Raw genomic sequence first — 8328 nt, 5'->3', positions numbered from 1 at the left:
TTTTTTTTTACAAGTGACAAAGCCACAAAAAAAACAAAAACATTTTTCGTTATGTAGAACGTTTCTCTGATCAACCTATTTTCTGCTGCTTTCCAGGTGCAGCAGCAGGTTGTGGTTGTTTCTCATCCTTTTCCCAAAGGAGATCCCAGACATGCCGGTAAGAAACCCTCACATCAGCTTGTAGTTAAATGGGTTTGTGACCAAAGAAGAGCAGCCTAATTATGAAACTGATTGGCACATTTATTGGTATATTAGCAAATACAACGCTTTTCAAATGTTTTTTCAAAAGTGACTGATGTGTAAAACCTGTACAGTTTTTGCCAAATGAGAGATATTACAAACTATGTTTTAAGTACTTTATTCTATGTGAAAGTACGGTTCACAAAGTTGATAGAATTCTAATGATGATCATCAGCAGAGATCTGTAATTCTGGTTAAAATGTTAATAGAATGGTGGGTAGTACTGCCAGTCCACTGATTCTAATGAAGCAATGGGTCCAATTGGTCCAAACTTTTTTACTTAAGGCTACCTGACAGGTCTGCCTAAATCAAGGGCGTGTGGGAGAAACCAAATCAGGGAGATACTACAAAGGAAACACAGTTGCGTAATGAAAAATTGATGAAGAGAAAAATTTGGCAGATAAAGAGGAGGAGGAAACTTTTATTTCCAAAGTCAAAGGAGTAGTGCAATAAAAGTAGGAAAAAAAAGATGGGAACAGAGTGGAACTGAATCTAGAGTTTGGGGTTTTTCTATAGCAGACAAATGGAATGAAAGATGTGACACAGCCCCGTTCTTCCTGCGAACATTCTTTCATTTATTTCTCAGTTCATTCTCTTTGTTTCTTCTACACCCCCCCACACCCCCCCACTCTAGTCTCTACATAATCCTATTTTTTCCTTGTTCCACTCTCTCCTCATTAGTCTTCTTTGTTCTTTGGCGCGGACCGACTGTACCGAGTCACTGGTGATGACAGAGCTCTTTTACAGGCATTGACACAGAGCATGACTCTATTAGGTTATTCTGCTGGAATTGTACACGACTTACAGTTGCTGCTACAGTGAGTCTGATAATCAATAGACCACAGGAGCAACGCTGAAGCTAAGCTACTCAGCATGACTCACCTTCTAATCTCAAGATGTGGTATTCCCATCGCGTTTGAAATCATTTCTCGAAAATAGAAAGTGCACAGTTGTTGACAAACCAAGAACAGAACAAACAACGAAAACGTTTTCCTCTTTCTCTTTTTTGGGGTCAAATAGTAGCTATGCTGTCTCTGAATGAAAACATTGTTACTCAGTGTGACATTAAAGAAATAAAACCCTTGGAAAATCAACACAGATAAACCGATCTAAACAAAGTTTTTTTTTTTAATTTAACTTAAAAAACATGTCTTTCTCGTTAATCAATCAATAACATTTCTAAACAGATTAGTCACGGTGTAGCTATGAATTAAGTATGCGCAATAAATATTGATGGAATAATGAAGTATGTAACTCAAATCATATTGTTTTTTCATGGAGTTGGTGGATTTTAATGTCTTAAAAGGTGGCTTTGTTCAACGTGTCAAGAGTTGCTTTCAAAATTTTTAGCGAAGCCCTTGTCGGTCAACAGTCCCTGGCAATCCAGCTTTACTGTCCCGCTCTCTGTTGAGGTACCTGGTTGAAGTTGAAGTCTTTCTGCCAATATCCCATTTACCGATATTGTCCAAACACTTAATTTCCAATTCTGATACCAAGCGATAGTAATACATGCAAGCAGTATTACCCCAGAACTATTTTTAGGTCACATCACAAGTCTACATTACGTACTTTTATTGTGAAAGCAATCCACAAATTAGTATTGTCTGTGCTAAATACATTGTTAAAGTCAGTCCAGCATATCTGGCAAAACCCAGACATTGTGTTATCGGGTTTTCATTATTAGAGGAAAAACCGATAGCGATTCCTACTGATAATACAAAATTATGCTACTATTGGGCCGATAGCATTGGTCGGCCGATATTGGACATCCCTGGTCTTGATGATTTATATGACTATATGTCACAAATATTATCATATCCTACCTTGTGTGTGATAATATAAAAATATGAAATCAATTTAGTTAATGTTAATCCTGTTTGGCCCACAACTTGGACTTGGACATTTTGGCTACTTGATGATTGAGTTTGCCACCCCTATTCTAAATGCTAAATAAATGTCAATTTATATGACAAATAAATAGCTGTCAGTAACGTTACACACATTTTTTTTTCCATTTATTGTAGCCAATCACAGTGTTTTATGGACGGTAAAGTGCTGAAAGTATTACCCCAACACACACATGTGAACAGTAAGAGGTCTCAAGGACAAGACTGAATTAAAATATTCCTTTGGTAGTACTCTTTTATGCTCCGGATCAACAGCCATCTTTCTCTGCGTTACGCGATTTGTTGTAGCTTTCAGACAAAATTAATTAGGAACTGGCTCCCGGCCTTCAAATTCTCCCATACACACTGGCGCAGAAAACCTCCTGCGCCTGCAAGACTGCGAGCTCTTCATTATGCCTGCAATAACCCGCCATGAATGCATCTTTATATAGAATATAAATCAGTGTTCACCGCTGAATACACTACAGCTCGTGTTCTTTTTAATGTCTACGCTGAGGTTGCGACAAGAATTAAAAAAACAGTTAAGGCTCTGGTCAAATATGGTTTTTCTTATTATATGTATGAGCATGCATTTTATTTGTCTTCCAAACCTATAAAAGGTACATTACCAGTATTCTAGTTACTGTATATACAACACAATGTGACAGCGTTAACAAAAATTCACTAAATTCAAGCCATACCTGTACAGTGTTCCCCATAGGATTTTAGGTGACTCTGACAGAGGGAGGGGACACTGACAAAGTCGTTCATTCACCCCCTTCCGCCAACCCTGTATCCTAGGGGTGTCCAACATACGGCCTGCGGTCCAAAACTGGCTCACCGGGGGTCTCGATCAGGGCCGCTTGATGAATTTTGAAAATAAAAACATGCTCAAACACTTCATGTTGGTCAAGTTTTGTCAAATTATATTTCATTAAATATGAATATTTCCTAATACACTTGTAGTTATTTGTTAAGAAAACAAAGGGGAAGAAGATGGACTTATTGTTAGTTGTAGGTAATTATGTTGTGGTTGTACTGGTCCGGCCCACTAGACACCAAATCAGGCTGTATAGAGAGACTGAGTTCAGCTGTATTATGGGCTGACTGAAGTGTTGTCATTTGTTATCGTTTTTATTTTTTTAACTTCCTGTGTGAGGTGTGACTGTTGAGCTAGAATCCACTTCATCCCCTTCTTAAATTTGCAGGCAAAATAATGATGGTGAAACATCTCAAATTGATATTTCTTTGAACATGTAAAGAGCTCGTTTCACAAGTATCTGAGCGTTGTCGTGATTGATTGTGTCACCTGTGCGTGCATTTGTCATGTAACTCTAGCTGGAGACCCAGCTGTGTGTGTCCTCTGAAGCCTTAACCATTACATCTTCACTGACATGACGACAGGGGCCAGGAGCACTGAACAGATTGTCCTATTTCCACACACACACACACACACACTCCACAATACATCAGCTTAACTATGCTCCTACTTTTACTCACTGTCTTTGTCCAACTCTGACGTTGCCTTTGTGACTTGTCTCCTCTTCCATCTTCACCCAGGCTTTCCCTCCTTTTTCTTCCACCCCCCACCCACCCATCTGTGCCAGACTTGCTCATGGGGAGGGGTAATTATGGCATGACTGTCACAATAACTGTGCGAGGGGTTCTGTGTAGCCGTGACACACTCACGTGCCACAGCCTAGTGTTACTAGACTCAATGCAGGCCTTTGTGACTTCATGGAAGGGCATAAAAAATGATAGTGGGGGGGAGAAGATGTGGGGAACATGGGAAGAAAAATGGCCGTGAGGAACAGCAGTGGGTCATTGCTGGAGGTGTGTAGGATAAAAAAAATAATGCAAAAAGAAGAGAAATGACAAGAAAGGACAGATGGGCGAAAGACAAGGGCATTGGTACAGAAGGTAACGAAAGGTAATGATTTAGAGAACAGCAGGAGGGAGGCCTCTAGGCCCGACTCTTCAGAAAGGGTGGGCAAGCTTTCGTAATATTTTTTTTCAGTGATAGTAGTGTAATTTCCTTCACTGTTTCCTCTTTTTATAAGGACATAAATTATTATATTCTTATTGTCCTGCTCTAACATGGGGAAATGTGAATATTACAGCAGGCTTTAATACATAATGATGAAAGTATAACCATATTTTATATATGTTGTTATATATGTTATATTTTGTTCTCCTTGTTAATATGACCCAGGCCCAACCCAAGAGGTTTGAGCATTACTTTGATCGTGAAAGTATTTCTGCGTGACACTGAGATGGCTTTGCATCATTGGAGAAGAGCCTGAACAGGGGTCACCGATGTGGTGCAACAAGAGGGTCAAAAATCGAATCGGTTACAGTTGCAGTGATATCCAAATGGGTGCGAAGAGTGTCTACTATTGTATGTCCCAGAACTTATTATTATTATTACATTATTCAGGAAGTCTGTGTCAAACAAGTAGCTCTTCGTATTACTGAGTGTCCTTGAAGTAGCTATGAGTTTCAAAAAGGTTGGTGACCCCTCGTCCAGAACAACTGGAGATCAACATGGAGGGTAGAGGAAAACGTTAGAAGTCAGGCTAATGGTAATATGAGCTAAAAGTTTGTGTTTGTGCAATGGCTTTGCTACCATGACGGCCTAAGTAAATATAACAAAGTAGTTAGAAATATTTATTTTACAAAACAGATTGTTTATGAGATCGATTTTTATTACATATTTATTTAATAGTACTGGTTAGTGACAATGACTCCGCCCATGGTCATGTGATCAAAGCACATAATGAAATGATGCGGGATGATGTTTCATCAAAAGCAACCCTTGCATTTGTAAACCAGCCAGCCGTGCAGTTTATTCTGCTTGGTCTGCCGTACTGAGAAAAAAAAAACAAAACACTTGTCACAGTGAGATTTGTACAGCATCTCTGTAGCAGCTAACACTGGTAGTAGGTAGAAGAATTTATTTGTCACATTTCTGGGGCACATTAGATGAAGCTACAGAAGTACGTAGAAGGAAAAGAAAAACGTAATCACTTCTATTTCTATCTGATTCCCCAACCGGACTGCAGGGCGTGGCTTAAAATAGTATATTATGCTTAAGACAGACAACGAGAAAACACAGCTAGTCTTTTTTTTTTGTATAACTGTGGAAATTAAATGGTCAGATAAGTCAGTGTCACACCTCATTTACCCCCTCCGGGGTGAATTATTTTGTTCGCTGAACTTGCCTGTTTAAATCAATACTGGGTGTTATAATCAAATGGCAGCAGATGGTTTTTCCCTCATAACGGATTAAACTGTAATTTGAGTGACCACGCGTGCAGTGCACTGGAGAGGAGTGCATCAGTAATGTGCCCCAAAACAATACCATTATTTAGGGCAACATTTTTCTGCATCTGCTTCAGTTGGAGGAAGAAAGAAGTGCCTGCCTAAGACACAAATCTAGCGCTCGCTCTCTCTCTCTCTCCGTCCGGAACAATCCTTCATATTCATCGTTTACAAGTCTACTTGGCTGACTCAACTTTTACTGAAACAAAGTTCTGACATCACCAACAAAGGTCAGGCTGCTGAATCGCACACTCACTGATGACCTCATTACTTGGTGATACGCTTGAATGCAGGCTCACATGAACAGATATTGTCTGTATTCATAATGTACTGCATCATAAGACACGTGAGTGGGAAGCCTGAAAGTGAGGCCCTGTGAGCTGGAAATGAATCAGCAATGTATTTTGTGTAGGGTGTTTTTGTTATGATGTTTGTAGCTACAAGAGACTTCAAACCATGCTTGATGAATCACAGGTTTTATGTGAGAAAATTGATCGAATATAGTATTTCGTACAAACACAAACGGAAACGAAAAGGAAGAAGTTGGTCATTTTCAGCATACTATAGATGCAGATACCTACAGGGCTTCCTCCACCTGCTCCCTACTCTTGCCACATGCAGTATAACAATGTCATCTGTAAACATCACGGTCAACTGACTGACCTCATCTGTCACCTTGGAAAACAAAACGGAACTCAGAGCTGATCCCTGGTGTAACCCCATCCCCGAGGCAGATGATCTGCTGCGGGGACACCTGAAGGTAGCATCTGAAGGAATTATCATATTTATTGTATGGTATTGATATTTATTGTATGATTATAGAAAGACATTCTAGGATCTTCTAAGACAAGGAGTTTATGGTGACTTTCTTTATGTTGCACATTTTTAGGCCATTTTTTCAATTTATGTTAGATTATTTTTGATACATATATTGTTAGTATTGTTGTTAACACATGAAAATAACACTCTTTAGTATTAGGGATGGCTCAATTCAACTTTTGGATACCGTAACTGAACTGGCTTGTCTTCGTTTTGTTGCCCTTGCCTTTGGTTGCATCACACAACCTTGATGTTTTTGACTAGAGCTGCTAGTTTTAAGTGTTACACACAGAAGTCAAAAGAGATCATGTGTTGCTATTTCATTACATTTGGCACTGTCAACCTACAAACACATACAACTATGCATCAAACAAACAACAAAACAATTAAGATCGGCAGCTAAAGTGTGGACAACATTGCTGCATGGAAAGTAACTAAGAAATAATGCTTCATTTATCTCTCTGTTTAAAGTGTGGTTGTAATTAGGTCAATTTGAGAAGATTCTGTGCTACATTTGCACAATGGATTATCTGTCAATTACAATAAACACATTGAAATGATCTCTAGTTTTTCAAATGTCATGGGATCTGCTGCTGCATTGCTATTCATGAGATTGTTTTATCATGGTGCTACAGCAGAGCAGTGGGTTTTGACCTCATCCAGAATAGACAGATGGCTCAGAGCAGAAAGCCTAGAAAGAATTGCGTAATGGAAAATAAAATAATGAAAAAGGAAAGTGCAAAAAAAAAAGACTAAGACTACAACTTCTTTTATCAGTAACCACAGAGACAGACATGTGGCCTACCCTTATTAGGGAGGCCTGTAGGATGGTGCACGTTTTACATTGATGTTGTATGTAACCTCTGACAGAGGGAACAAAAAACAAGCTAATTTTATCACCACCTTGTCTTTATAAGGCTGAACATTAATATTGAACAAGCAAGCTCTGAAACAGTAATTTCAGTATTTCAACTTTCAGTATTTGAAAGATGGAAAGCAGCTTCAGTTTCAGCTTCAGTTTGGCACGTTTTTTTAAAAAATAGATTACATAGAATTTTATAGATTTTCAGGCAACTCCAAGGTTGGAAAACACTGAGCACAGTGTTTGCTATCCACAATGCAGCTGTTCCTCTGAGAAAACAGCAATGGATGAGGAAATGGAAACATTTCAAAATGCATTGTGCATTTCGAAGTAGATTTCCACTAACAAATAAGGGATTCTATTACTTATTATCATTATTTGCATAGTGGATATTTTGGGTGAAGTTCATTTAAAAAACTCTATCAGCAATTTCTCTGTCTTTTGCAGGCTATTCATGAAAGTAGAAAAGATGAAGGTTAACCTGTCTCTTCAGGATGTAGAATTTACTAACAAAAGCCCATTGACAGACTCAAGGTTGTCTGCGTCTAAACATTTGTGTACTTCGATTGAATGCAGAACAATAACTTCAATTTCATCAAATACAAGGGGAAAAGAAACAGAACAAACAAAATCAAACAACAAAAACTCAAAAAAAGACATGTTAGTAATTTAGAGCAAAGACAAATCATTTTCTTAGCCCCCTCATCATTGTCTCATCAAACGTCAACACAAGTGGTCTTGAATCAATAAGTGCAAATAACAGGATTCACAATAAACAATGTGAAACTCTGTTTCAAAAAACAATTGCATTACCATGAAAACTAAGTTGCTCCCAATTGACAAAATAAATGCACATTGGTAGGTTCTAGTGAGATTTGAACTCAGATCGCTGGTTTCAGAGTCCAGAGTGCTAACCATTACACCATAGAACCCCTGTGGATTGGAGTTTCTTGTAGGGTTGAAGAAAGTATCCAAATTGTTTGCAAGTTGTGTTTTTTTGCACATATATGATAGTACTCACACATTGCCTAACGCTCCTACTTGAGCTGGCAAAAGTATTTTGCAGATGTAAAAAGTTTGTCAGAAGTGGGATTCGAACCCACGCCTCCAGGGGAGACTGCGACCTGAACGCAGCGCCTTAGACCGCTCGGCCATCCTGACTGTTAACGGCTTATGAAGAGCTGCTGGAAAATTTTTCTG

The 8328-nt window shown here is 38.8% G+C and overlaps 2 non-coding genes across 2 annotated transcripts; both read right to left on the bottom strand.

The window, feature by feature from the left end:
* Positions 1-7988: 7988 nt before the first annotated feature.
* trnaq-cug (transfer RNA glutamine (anticodon CUG)) lies at positions 7989-8060 on the bottom strand. Its single transcript has one exon. It is a non-coding gene; the product is annotated as a tRNA-Gln (tRNA).
* A 146-nt stretch (positions 8061-8206) lies between these two features.
* trnal-cag (transfer RNA leucine (anticodon CAG)) lies at positions 8207-8289 on the bottom strand. Its single transcript has one exon. It is a non-coding gene; the product is annotated as a tRNA-Leu (tRNA).
* Between the last annotated feature and the right edge of the window lie 39 nt (positions 8290-8328).

This window comes from Cynoglossus semilaevis, chromosome 13 (genome assembly GCF_000523025.1).
Source record: "Cynoglossus semilaevis isolate Cse_v1.0 chromosome 13, Cse_v1.0, whole genome shotgun sequence".
NCBI lineage: Eukaryota > Metazoa > Chordata > Actinopteri > Pleuronectiformes > Cynoglossidae > Cynoglossus > Cynoglossus semilaevis.
The sequence above is the reverse complement of the archived record's forward strand: the minus strand, read 5'-3'. Positions and strand labels throughout refer to the sequence as shown.